Below are 13834 nucleotides of genomic sequence, written 5' to 3'. Positions count from 1 at the left end.
TTTCGACCGGTGACGGCTTTCCTGAAAGAGAGGGGCATCGCCTACTCCTGGGGGCACCCTTTCAGGATCATTTTCAGGTGGCAGAATCGCCTCGCTCAAATCCGCACGCTTCAGGCAGCAAAAGAACTTCTGGGCATGGAGGATGTACCGCCTTCGCAGGCCGCGACGGCTTCCCCGTCCCGAAGGCGACGTCGTTCGTCTTCATGGCAACGGGTGGGGGGTTCACCCATCAGACAACGGCCGGATCTCTCTACCAGCCTGCAAGAACGGGATGCAGCAGTCGCTTCGGTGGCGTCAGTCACGTTGACCGACACACAGCATAGCTCTGGGGCGGCGTGATCCCCGGGAAATGGCGGATCGGCGCCGGAGGGGCCCGGGCCATCTGGTTGAGGGAGCTGAAAGTACTCTTGGAGGAGACGCCCTCGACTATGGCCATGGGGAATAGTGTCTTTGTTCCCCCGGCCTGCTTCTTGAGTGGGAGGCTTCCTACGGACTTCGGCCTACTGGTCTTGATGAGTATTATTTTTGCACTTTTGTTTTTGACTTTGCACTTTGTTTGGTTTGCATATCTTTTGGGGTTGGGATGGGGGTTGTTGGGGACAGTGGGGGGGGACCCGTGACGGAGGGCCAAAGGGGATGTGTGTTGTGTGCCTGCTGCTGAATGCGCACTTTCCTGTTGGTGATGTCGTGCCGCGAATGTTCTGGAAGCAACTAGTTGTCTACTGCCTGGGGGTGGGGCTGGATGCGGGGTGGATGACACTTGGCATGCTGAGAGCGGGTTCTGGGTTTTGTATCTGCTATGCCGATTAGCGTAGGGACGTGGAATGTTAAGGGCATGAATTCGCCTCAGAAGCGGCAGAGGGTTCTGAAGTATGTGATGGACCATCACCTTGATGTAGTTGGATTGCAAGAAACACACTTGGCACGGAAGGATGAGTTGAGGCTCCGCCATAGGGCGTACCCCATTATCTACAGGTCCTCTGCTGTCACGAAGCACCGGGGGGTGGCACTTATGTTCAGGGCTACGTTGCATTTTCAACCAGTGGAGATCCGCAACGACAGGGAGGGTCGCTGGCTGATGGTTAAGGGGCACATTCAGGGTAGGTTGTGTACGTTTGTGGTGGTATATCTGCCCAATGCCGGTCAGAACAAGTATCTACAGGAATTGCAGGTGAAGGTGGGGGACTTTGCGGAGGGGCTCTTGTTCATGTTGGGCGATTTCAATTTGGTGTGGGACAGGGATTTGGACAGCTCGGGGGGTCGCAGAGCGGACACAGGGGTCTTTTCTGATTCCACGCAGCAAGGGGTGGGGGAGTTGGGTCTAGTAGATGGATGGCGATTTTTTCACCCCGCCGTGAAAGACTACACATTCTTTTCACATGTGCACCACTCCTACTCCCGCTTGGATCACATCTTCCTTAGTCAATCCCTCAGAGGGAACATTCTAGATGCCGCCATTCTTCCGATCTCGGTGTCGGACCATAGCCTCTTGGTGCTCACTCTCCGTTGGTCGCCGCCCGACACCGCGAGCCGAAAGTGGTACTTCCCGGCGTCGGTGGTTAGAGACGAAGTTTCCAACCGAGCCTTGCGCCTGGCCATCCGTGATTTTTTCGATTGCAATCCCCCATCGGACACTTCTCTGACGACCACGTGGGACGCCTTCAAGGCGACGATCAGAGGGACGTGCTTGGGCCTCAATTCGCAACTTAACACTCTGCGTAGGAAGGAACGGGATGCGCTGGAAGCCGAGGTGCTTGAGCTCGAGAGGGCTCATAAGATCAACCCCTCGAGGGTCACCGTGCGTCCACTGACGGCGGTTAGGGGCAAACTGAAGGCACACTATGCAAACAGGGCCGAGCTCACTCTCCTGCGGCTGGGGTGGCACTCATACTCCAGTGGTAATAAGATTGGCAGACACTTAGCCCGGCAACTGCGGGACAAGAGGGAACGAGAATACATAGGGGGGATCAGAGACCCCGCAGCAGTACTCCACCATCGTGATGGGGTGAAGGCGGACATATTTGGCCGCTTCTATGCCGCTTTGTATACGGGCGAGGAGCTGGATGCTGCAGCGCAGCGGGAGTTCCTGCAACGCTTGCCGCTCCCGCAGGTCTCTAGTGCGTGGAACGACCTGTTAGAAGCTCCGATCTCGAGAGAGGAAGTCCTCTCCGCCATTAAAAACTTGAAATTACATAAAGCGCCCGGCCCGGACGGGTACACTGCAGTCTTCTATCAGACCTACGCGACTGAGGTGTGCGACTTCCTGGTCGCCCTCTTTAATGACATGGCTACGTCCGGAGTGAATACCGGGACCCTAGCGGAGGCGGTGATTACGGTCCTGCCGAAGCCGGGGAAGGATCCGGAGCACTGTACTTCATTCCGTCCCATAGCCTTACTCAATATTGACGCGAAGCTGTACTCGGCGATACTAGCGAGCCACCTCCAGGACCTGCTACCGGCGATTGTTCATCCGGATCAGTCCGGCTTCATCAAAGGCCGCCAGACGCACGATAATACACGTAGGGTGATTCATCTCATTGAGAAGGCGGACAGGTTCCGCATTCCGGCGGTATTGGTGGGCCTGGATGCGGAGAAGGCCTTCGATCGCGTGGACTGGAGCTTTCTATTCCACACGTTGCAGGCGTTTGGTTTCTCCGACAGATTCATCACCATGGTGAGGGCAAATTTCTGTAGCCCACGCTCGAGGGTGGCGGTGAACGGCCACCTATCGGCCTTCTTCCAGCACTCGCGAGGCACCAGACAAGGGTGCCCCCTCTCTCCCTTGCTGTTCGCGCTCAGCATTGAGCCCTTGGCGATGGCGATCCGGGAGCATGAGGGGGTGAAGGGCATACCATTCACAGGAGAGCAGCACAAAATTTCTCTCTTTGCGGACGATGTCCTGCTGTCGGTGGCCGATCCCGCTAACTCTCTCCCATGCGTTCGGGATATCTTGCTGGACTTCGAGGGAGTGGCTGGCTTCAAGGTTAATTACGGCAAGTCTTATGTCCTGAATTTAACCTTATCACAGGCCGAAGTTGCTCAGGTGAGAGCGACAACTCCGCTAGCCTGGGCCTCGGGCTCGATACTTTACTTAGGAGTCCACCTCACTCCTACGGTGGGTGGCTTATTTGCAGCCAACTTCCCGCCCCTGCTGGCCAAGACACGGGCCGAACTGGAGAAGTGGAAGCCCAAATTCCTGTCCTGGCTAGGTCGGGTGCATGCCATTAAAATGGTCCTTCTCCCCAAGTACTTATATCTTTTTCAGGCCCTACCGATTCCGCTGAGCACTTCCTTTTTTAGCCAGCTCAGAACATTGATTTTGAAATTTGTTTGGCAGGGAGGTCGGGCACGACTTTCGTTTGCACTCCTGCGACGGTTACGAGCTGACGGGGGGGTCGGCCTCCCGGATCTACACCTCTATTATAAAGCTGCCCAACTAAGAGTCATGGTGGAATGGTCACAGCAATTTTCCGAGAAACACTGGTTGCATATGGACTGGAGCGTGGCTGGCCGGTCCGTCTGGGATCTAGCCTGGAAACCAAAGCGTGACCGCCCGGTGAATGCGTACATCAGTACGCCCACGGGGACTACACTGAAAGTATGGGATACCTTGGCGGGGGACGAGCGATGGATGACCTTCCCGTCTCCGTTCACTCCATTGCATTTCAACCCGGCGTTCCCGCCGGCACTCGCTGAGGGCCCCTTTGATACTTGGAGAGAGGGAGGATGTCGGGCGCTGCTCCATCTGTTCCACGGCACTGACCCCCTGACATTTGAGAATTGCATGCGGGACTACCAAGTGCAGCCAACTGAAAAATACAGGCATTTACAATTGCTTCACTGGGCCACGTCACCGGGAGTATGGGAGGCAGCCACGAGGCCTCCCTCCGAATTTGAGGCCTTCCTGCTAAAAACGTCTTCCATGATTGGGGTCATCTCCTTTCTGTACCAACTGCTGCTTCGATCTGCCCTTTCCCCTAGACCGCGCTACATGGAGCAATGGGAGGAGATGGTGGGGAGGGATATCACTGATGGAGAATGGTCGGCGTTGTGGAGGGACATGACGCAATTTAACCACTCAATACTCCTGAGGGAGGCGCATTTAAAAACTCTTACACAGTGATATATGGTCCCGGCTTCACCGTATCTACCCGGCTGTCTCGGACAGATGTTGGAGGGGTTGTGGCCTACTGGGGGACTTCCGCCACATTTGGTGGGATTGTCCGATCATCAAACCCTTCTGGGACGAGATCCTATCCCATATTAAAGATATCTTGCAGTATCCTATCGATAACTCTTTGGCATTCGTACTCTTGGGCCTGAGAGATCCTGGCCTTGAGCACCAGACACGCGCAGACAAGAAGATTCTATGGCTCTGCCTAGGCGCTGCCAAGCTCACGCTGGCGTCAGCCTGGAAGCGGAAAGAGGCGCCGGCGATCTCACTTTGGCACGCTAGACTGTGGAGGCTCCTGAGTCTTGAGAGAATGGCGGACATCTTCCTGGGCAACTACAAACACTTTAAACACATATGGGGCCCCCTGGTGTCCTTTCTCTCTACTGGTTTACCCTCGGCAGTGTGCCCAGCATCTTTGAGGGCCTTACATCTATTTCAGCTCTAAGTTTGTGTGATGGATGAGTGGGGAATGAATGAGGCACCGTCATGGGGGGGAAACGGGAAGTTGAGTTTGTGTACTGCTATCGGGACATCTCTGCTGCTGGGACGAGGCTCAGTTCGACGGCTCTGTGACACTGGACTTTCTGCTGGCTGAACTAACAGAGTACCCCGCCTTGGGGCTACGTGTACGACTGCCTCCATCTTGCGGATGTTGGAGCCTATTATTTGCTTGCTTCTCTCGCATTGCATTATTGCCTCGTCTTAATTTACTGCTTTCCCACTGTGTGGGACCATCTGTGCTCCCGAGGTGGTACCTTTTGTTCACTGTTTTTTTTTCTCTGTGTTTTGCAAAAAAAAAATTTTACAAAAAAAAAAAAAAAAAAAAAACCCCAGGTGGGGTTTGAATTGAACCCTTGTCAAAAAGTACTCCTAGCCCCTCTTACCTACCACTATACCAAGTGATATTTCATCAATGAACTTCTCTAAAAGTATTTTTGTCATACAAAAGGGGTGCTGTCTTACTTTTATTTCCATGCTGTTTTGCTTTTACATGAAACACATCCACTCTTGATTTCCTTGCTTTATATACAAATAGCCCTTCCTTCTTTCAGTCTGCCACTAGCCCCATGTATTTCTTATTGTTACACAATCATCACCAAATTCTCATCCTACTAAATAAGTGTTTCCTTTATAGCAAACCTATCCCCCCCTTCCACATGCCACACAGCATGCCATCAATGCCTGACATGCACTATGACTAAGGAGGCCATAGTTCTCCCAGACACTGTGTAGGGGTGATTTACAAAGGCACAGCTTTCATTTGTGGAATTTAGAAAACAAATTAAAAAGAAAAAACGATTTCCCCAGCTGGGGGTTGAACCCCAGTAAAAAAAGCACACTCTACCTCTGTGAGCTGCCAGTGAGCCATCTGTTTTGCTAAAATGTTCTCCAGCCAAAGGCCTTTTTGTCACCGAAAAATCATGCTGGTCCTTATTCTATTTTGCTTGTGGTTTGATTTTACAAGCCAGAAATCCACTCTTGATTTCCATGCTTTATATGCAAATAGCCCTTCCTTTTTTACAGTCTGCCAATAGCCACATGCATTTCTTATTGTGGATCCAAGGCGCAGTGGTACCTGCGGCTCTGAGCTCAACTAACGCCACTGTTGACTTAACAGTATCTGTAGCATCAAAGGAATCTACCTATACCCAGACTGAGCCCGTGATAGGTCCCTCATTTTTCTTCAAACTTGGCGATACTGCAATTGACATTATAGCAGACTCTGTGGGGCAGATTTATGACGGACTTGCGCCGCCGTTGCGTCACGCAACGGCGGCGTAAAGTGGCGCATACCTGCGACCCATTTACAACGTGACGCATCTAGGCAGATGCGTCACGTTGTAAAGCCCTGCGCCACATGTGGGCGTTCCGGCGCAGGGTGGGCGTTCCGGGGCAGGTGCGCCTCGCAAAAGTGCCTGCGTGAAATCTACAAGATTTCAAGCAGTCACTTTTAGGCCAATGCTGCGTCAAAACCCTGCGCCTGCTTGAAGCTGCCGTAAGGCTTGACATAGCCGGCAGCTTAGTCGCGCTTACCTGGCATATGTGTATTTCTGCCTGCTTTTGACCCCCTTTTGTTGTGCAGGTCCCGGAGCTGCAGACATTGGATCCGACGTATTTTACTTTTCCCGCTTGTCCCCTCCTCGCTGTAGAGTGCGCGCTGGGACCCTCCCTGGTCGCGCTGCACTCCAGTGCGGGACCTCCATGCTCCACCTCCTGGCCCGCCCAGTGCAGACGAGATTGGCTCTGCCTGGGTCGTGACCTACTGTGCCTCCATCTTGGGTGAGGGTGCAGGCGAGCGGACTAGCGCTCAGCCCCTCCCGCCCTCGGCTCTACAAAAACTCGAGCGGTAATACGTAAAAATGTAAAGATCATTGCTACCGCTTCCATGACTCTCCCTGAAGTGGATAACTTGGTTCTCAGTCTTGGGACTGAGGTGGGCGCACGCAGTCACTTTCATAATTCTTTACCGCCCCCCTCACCCTATGCCCTCCTTCCCTTCATCTTTCACCGAACAGCTTGTCAATCTCACTACCTCCTCCCCTCGCGTCGCCATCTTTGGCAATTTTAACTACTGGTTCCAACATAAGGATGCCGGACCTCATGCCACTGAATTATTCGAAGCCCTCTTGAGCTTAAATTTCACTCAACTTGTCAAAACTCCTACTCACAGTGGTGGTCATATCCTCGACCACATTTGGGTCCATGGGGTTCAATCCTCTTGCCCGCTGATCACACCTTGTGTGTGGTCTGACCATTCTCTGATTGAGACCACAATCTCTGTCGTCGGTCAGATCAGGATCCCCCCGCGGGAGGGCGGTGCCGCCCGCAAGTGGAGGGCCGCCAACTCCTCTAAATTGTTATCTCATCTGTCACAAACCCGTCCCCTCTTCCCCAACGATATCTGCACCAATGAGCTAGATGGTAACATCTCTCACTGGCTCACGTCAGCTAGTGATATCTTCTCCCCCTTAACTAAGTTTCCCCGCTCTCGACACAGCAACTCACATAAATGGTTCGACTCCCAACTTAAAACCTTACATCTAGAACTTCGCCAATTGGAGCGCAAGTGGAGGAGAGATTACTGTCCGTCAAGCAGAGATATTTATGTGGCCGCTCGCAACAAATATAAAAAAGCTATCATTGCGGCCAAAAAAGCTTATGCTCCGAAAGAATCCTATCAGCCCCTTGCAAGTCGAAGGAGATTTTTAAAGTCCTTGACGAATTCACTTCTGACTCTAGGACGCTCCCGACCCAGGCCCCTACGCAGGAATCATGTAACGCACTTAGCACGTTTTTTTTACAGAAAATTGTTATGATTAAGGACACTATCCCGGTCACCCTCCCTGGCGCTGATTCTGTCTCCCCCCCTCATAATGCTCTCTCCTTCACACACTTCCCCCGCTAGATCCTGCATCCCTGGCCACACTGGCCGTTCGCGTCAAGTCTGGATCACCGGACGACTGCTGCCCACCATCCATACTACGGGACATCTGCCTTACTTTACCTGACTGCATCCTCCCCCTGCTGAATTCCTCTCTCTCTTCTGGCACGGTGCCCAGCTCTTTCAAGGAGGCTGTCCTGGTGCCTCTACTGAAGAAGCTTGGAGCCAACCCCGCAGTCCTGGCGAACTATCGACCTATCTCCCTCCTGCCCTATTTCTATAAAATCCTGGAAGCTCACGTCACCGCCTGTCTCTCACAATTCATCGAGAGCTCCAACTTTCTCGAGGCCAACCAGGCCGGTTTTAGACCCGGCCACTCTACGGAGGCAGTGATCTTGGCCGTGTTGGATGCTCTGAGAGACGGCGCTGGCAAGGGTACCCCCCAGGCCCTGGTACTCTTAGATCTGTCGGCCGCCTTCGACACGGTGGACCACAACATCCTTCTCCACTGTGTCGAGCAGGCCGGCATCCAGGGCCTGGCGCTGGCATGGGTCGAATCCTTTCTGACTGGTAGGTCTCAGACACTCAGCTTGGGCTCTTTTAGGGCACCTAGGGAGCGCTCACTCTGCGGGGTCCCCCAGGGCTCCTCCTTATCTCCTCTCCTTTTCAATCTCTACCTTCGACCTCTTCTTTTCTCTCTGAGGCAGTGGGACGTCACCGTCTTCAACTACGCTGACGACCTGCAACTCATCTTTCCTCTTAACTCTTCTTCTGCTATCCCTAATTTCTAGGCGGCCATGTCCCATATCCTCCAGTGGATGTGCCAGAACCAACTCAAACTGAACCCCGGAAAGACGGAGCTCCTTCTCCCGGGTAAGAGCTCTACCCACTGGGGCTCGCACTTCTGGCCAGCAGAGCTTGCCCCCACCCCCCCCCCACCCCTGTGGCCTCGGTGAAAAGTCTCGGGGTCACTATTGACTCCGAGCTATCCCTCAAACCCCAGATAGGGATGGTGGTCTCTTCCTGCATGCACCAGCTGCGCAGGATCAGGAAGGTGGCCTATCTCTTGACTCCCGAAGCCCTGATCCAAGTCATCATGGCTCTTGTCCTCTCCCGCTTGGATTTTTCGAACTCTATTTATCACGGTCTGCCTAAATCTTTTCTCCTCAGACTACAAATCGTTCAGAACCAAGCGGCGAGATTGGCCTTCGGGATCCCGAAATGGCAATCCGCCAAACCTCTCCTCACCAAATTGCATTGGCTCCCTGTCATTTCGAGGGCAGCCTTTAAGATCGGCTGCCTCACCTTCAAATCTTTAACCGGTCCCTGCCCTGCCTTCCTGAAATCCCTCATCAGGCCCTACTGTCCCTCACGTAATCTCAGATCCTCTCACCTCCATCTCCTAGCTGTCCCCTCTATCAAACTCTGTAGATCTGGAGGTCGGAGATTCGCACATTTGGCCCCTAAACTCTGGAACCCTCTCCCTCCCCCGATCAAAACCTCCAATTCTCTCATTCAATTCCGTAAATGCTTAAAAACTTGGCTTTTCCCACAATCCAGCTAAATCCCTTTGTCCCCTCAGCATCAGATCAGCGCCAGGAAACCCACGGTGACAGTGCGCTCTACAAGCACACCTTAACATAACATAACATAACATAACAAGGCTTGACGCTTTGTAAAACAGGGAGTTAGGTCCTGGAACGTAGGGTCAGCTGGACCATATATAATATTTTTTGAAGAAAAAGGGGGGGGGCTGACCATACAAAAAAGTGATCTCCTTCTTTGGAGTGACAAATAGAGAAAATTTCAGAATTTGTCTGGTATTATTTATTTTATACCCTCTTACTTTTTGTTTTTTTGATTTAAAGATTCAGTTGTCCGAACAAAGACATACCATATACATTTAACATACAATAGTTCGAAAAATATATACAAAAAGACATTGAATGTAAACAACAACAGAACACAAATCTGAACATTTCATATATACATTTGCACAAATATTTGTGCATCACCATAAATATTCATTATTCACACTATCTTCCTAAAAAAGAAGTGTATTAACACTCAAATAAAGAAGAAATCAGATGGAGAGAATGATAAATATTCAAAGCAGTTCTAGAAAGACTGGAGGACAAAATCCCAATCTCAGTCACGCAAAGAGAAACTTATTGCTAGTTTTTCATCAGATGCTTGTCTCCATTTTGGCCGACGCGTTTCGAACTCGCTATTTTACTTTGCGTGTTCTCGTCAGGGCTTTATAACTTTTTTCCTGCAAGTGGTGTGCAAAATATGAAATAGAAAGGAAAAGTAACATCAATTCCTGTAGATGTTAGATAGCCTCAATCAGTAGCTCTACTGTATGCATTAATATGGTGGATGCGTACCTTTCACAAATCGTCACCGGTAGGTGGGGTTCAAAAATTAACTACGGAGGTCCCCGTCATAGTATCTAGAAGGGGGGGAGACCTGTGGAATGGGTTCAATTGTCTGTTCCAATATTAAGCCTGGTTCCTGACGTCACAAAACACACACTCCTCATTCCTACCTTATTCAAGTATTCTTTTATTTCTTTCGAATTCAGTGAAATGTTCACCCTTTGTTTATGAACGCCCCGCGGGTCCCATATTCCTGCCCAGGGAGAAAAAGGTGGATGATTGTCCCTCATTGTCTCAGTTCATGTCTAGTCATATGGGCCGTGAGGTTTAAAGAAGTACATGTGCTTCGAGCTTAAATTCTCGCTGGGGCGGGTTGTCCGCTTGTCGTTTGTTAACGCGGTCCACTTCAGAAGCCAAAATTCTAGCAGTTTGCAGCGGGAATCAGCTGGTATTTGAAAGCGCGGTCCGTTTCTAATAAAATGACACGCGTTTAATTACACGCTGCTTGTCAAAAAAGTTACAACTAAGCTGACAGTTCAAAGAACAGGGTGTAGACTTACCCGGTACCTCTGATCAATCTGCAGTCTGTACTCGCGGTGGCTAACCATCAGTGCGCCATGTTTGGAAGGGGGCGTGGATATTTCAATGTGTCACATGTTTTTAGGAATTCTGGGAAATGTAGTCCATATCAAGTGACTTTAGTGGGGGTGAATTAGACTTTGTGTTTTAACGTTTTACAAAGCATGTCTCTGAAAAGGTTTTGAACCTATTTCGGGAACGCCCTTGATAGTTGTACAATGCCCCCCTGGAGTCAGCCTGGGAGTAGTAGTCGTCTTTCAAGAATGGATATGCTTTTTCAAGGGTAAAAGATTTGGAATCCCTCTCGTACTGGATGGTTTTGTTATTTATGGCAGTGTCCTTAAAGGACAAAATCTCTTTTTCAATTTTTTCAAGCAGTGTTTTGGCGTCAGGAACCAATTGGCTATCTTGGATACTTTTAGTGACTTCCTCTATTTCTTCTAATTCTTTTAGACACAGGCGTTGAGCTGTCTCAATTGTATGGAGTGTGTGTTTTGTGACGTCAGGAACCAGGCTTAATATTGGAACAGACAATTGAACCCATTCCATTGGTCTACCCCCCTTCTAGATTCTACGACGGGGACCTCCGTAGTTAATTTTTGAACCCCACCTACCGGTGACGATTTGTGTAAGGTACGCATCCACCATATTAATGCATACAGTAGAGCTACTGATTGAGGCTATCTGACATCTACAGGAACTGATGTTACTTTTCCTTTCTATTTCATATTTTGCACACCACTTGCAGGAAAAAAGTTATAAAGCCCTGACGAGAACACGCAAAGTAAAATAGCGAGTTCGAAACGCGTCGGCCAAAATGGAGACAAGCATCTGATGAAAAACTAGCAATAAGTTTCTCTTTGCGTGACTGAGGTTGGGATTTTGTCCTCCAGTCTTTCTAGAACTGCTTTGAATATTTATCATTCTCTCCATCTGATTTCTTCTTTATTTGAGTGTTAATACACTTCTTTTTTAGGAAGATAGTGTGAATAATGAATATTTATGGTGATGCACAAATATTTGTGCAAATTTACATATGAAATGTTCAGATTTGTGTTCTGTTGTTGTTTACATTCAATGTCTTTTTGTATATATTTTTCGAACTATTGTATGTTAAATGTATATTGTATGTCTTTGTTCGGACAACTGAATCTTTAAATCAAAAAAACAAAAAGTAAGAGGGTATAAAATAAATAATACCAGACAAATTCTGAAATTTTCTCTATTTGTCACTCCAAAGAAGGAGATCACTTTTTTGTATGGTCAGCCCCCCCCCTTTTTCTTCAAAAAGTAAGGCTTGATGCAGCATTGGATAGATATGGCCCGAGAGCATTGCTGGAGCTGCGTCGCGCTTGCGATGCAACTCCAGCAATGCGCCGCCTTTACGGCACAGATGCATCACGCATCTGTGCCATTTTTGCCCCATGGTGCGCCGCATTGTAAATGCGGCGCACCATGGTGGCAGAGCTGTGCCGCACAATAACTGGTGCATCCCTGGGGATGCGCCAGTTATGGTAAATCTGCCCCTAGGTATGACCGCAATAAAACACATGTTGATAATAGCTTTGCAGCTCTTTGGAAACGTCTAGATCGTTTAGAGTCATTAGTGAATAAACCAGGCTCGAATAACAACATTCATAAGCAGGCCTCACAACAGGTAGAGACTCTCAAGTCACAGGCTTCTAGTGCACCCAGCGTAACCAGCTCTAATAACCAACAGCAAATGTCGATGTTCTCACAACCCCCCCTATACTAGCACCCCTAGTGTTTGTGTCACCTGTTATAAAATAATGGAATGTTTGACACGTAAACCCACTGGTGCACAGAACGAACCAGTAACGTCTAGTGCTATTAATAATGCACACCAACCAGTTCACTCAGTCACCCATGTTGCCACCACGAACCGTGCAAACAACACTACTCTAGTTTGCAATACCCAGAGAGCAAAATTCCCCTCTGTGAATAATGACTGTGAGTCTGTGGTGGCCAATAAAGAAAACCTTAGCCTACCTCCGGCTGCTTGTCCCTATGTCTTAGTCTTAGCATGCGTCCCATCCTTAAGGAAAAATCAGACCAAGACATTGGAACAACTGCGTGATAAAAGTGCTGATTGGCTAATACAACATAAAGGTTTTAAGGTGACAAATGTAAGTGATATCATAATGGTGCGCAGGGTAGCATGGGTTGGCTCTTCAGTAAAGAACATAGAGTGAGATTACGTTGTTATTAACTTAATTATTTTATTTTGTTTCTGCCTAACAAAATCAAATTGAGTCTGGTAAGCTTGCAAGAATTTGCCTGGGTGGTGATTTTAATGCTAAGATGGTGAGGGCAAATGTAATCACAGCACCAATTTCAGACACACACACATGTAAAAGAGGGAAGGAATTGCTGGATCATCTGTTAAATCACAATCTACTGAATGTGATGGATATTGCCAATATAAATCATAACAACAGTCCCATTCCGACATAGGGGTTGTTGTTGCGCCTTAGTGATATATTACATCTTTATCACTGCCTCATTTGAATATGTTGTAGTACAAGCCGATGTTTTACCGACTGTGTTTGGTGACCACAACCCTATTTTAACAAGAATTAGGTTTGCCCCCAGAACTGTTTTCTTTAAAGAGCCGAGTGCAAGAAATTTAACACACTCGATGGAAAACGTGAGGATAGTCTGGAAGGGCATTGATAATGGCTAACTGTCTTTCAAAATGATAACTGCATACTTACCCTCTATTGAGATTTGTCTGTTGTCTAATGATCCAAACTCAGAGGTGTCCAATGCTTTTTGCCACCTATGTGGTGGTATCAAACGATCAATTTCGAAACCTGTATCTAACACTAATTCGAATCCCTGATGGTTTAATAACACCTGTTCTCGAGCAAATAGAGAGCTCCGTGTAGCACTATAGTAGGGGTACCCAGGGATGGATCCCTGACACAGCATTATAAACAAGTGATAAGGCAGCGTAAAGTAGGATACCTTAAAAGAACGCTGGGGCAAGCTTGCCTGCGCTGCCAGTCTCAACAATGGAAACAGCATTTGGCGGCTGTCAAAAATATGAGATCCATGGGCATTTCACTTACGCCTTTAAGTTGTAATATAACAAGTGAGGCCTGGGAAGCTGATTTCTGTAAAATATATCCCCCCCCCCCCCTCCCCTCAGAGCGAGGAGCCCCTTGATTTTTCTAATGTAGCACGCATCCAGATATCAATAATAGAAGTCAAGGATGCAATCAACCAAAGCTTGGGTAATAAGGCACCTGGCCTGATGGGCTTCTCATTGACCTCATTAATTACAAACCTGATTTCAGT

Source organism: Lissotriton vulgaris, chromosome 1_1 (assembly GCF_964263255.1).
Source record: "Lissotriton vulgaris chromosome 1_1, aLisVul1.2, whole genome shotgun sequence".
NCBI lineage: Eukaryota > Metazoa > Chordata > Amphibia > Caudata > Salamandridae > Lissotriton > Lissotriton vulgaris.
This window is presented reverse-complemented; position numbering follows the sequence as displayed.